This window comes from Nematolebias whitei, chromosome 12 (genome assembly GCF_014905685.2).
Source record: "Nematolebias whitei isolate Nwh7 chromosome 12, NemWhi1, whole genome shotgun sequence".
Lineage (NCBI taxonomy): Eukaryota > Metazoa > Chordata > Actinopteri > Cyprinodontiformes > Rivulidae > Nematolebias > Nematolebias whitei.
In genome coordinates, this window is record NC_056509.1 from 3,012,199 (window position 1) to 3,012,535 (window position 337).

At 35.3% G+C, this 337-nt stretch overlaps 1 protein-coding gene across 1 annotated transcript in view; it reads left to right on the top strand.

The window, feature by feature from the left end:
• ginm1 (glycoprotein integral membrane 1) overlaps positions 1-337 on the top strand; it is a 9,682-nt gene that overhangs the window by 5,621 nt on the left and 3,724 nt on the right. The gene's annotated exons all lie outside the window — the stretch shown is intronic.

Sequence of the window (337 nt, forward strand, 5' to 3'; positions counted from 1 at the left end):
TGCGTGCGTGCGTGCGTGCGTGCGTGCGTGCGTGCGTGCGTGCGTGCCCAGGTTTTTAACAAGATTCAGCGCAGTCTCCACAGGTGTTTTTCTTCCATCAGGATCACCATGATCACCTTGACAACTAAAATATATACACAAACATTTAGATATAATACAAACATTTAGATGTAAAACATGTGCACATAATACAAACGTTTAGATGTAAACGTGCTCATAATACAAACATTTAGATATAAAAGTGCTCATAATACAAACATTTAGATGTAAAACGTGCTTATAATACAAACATTTAGATGTAAAACATGTGCTTATAATACAAACATTTAGATATAAA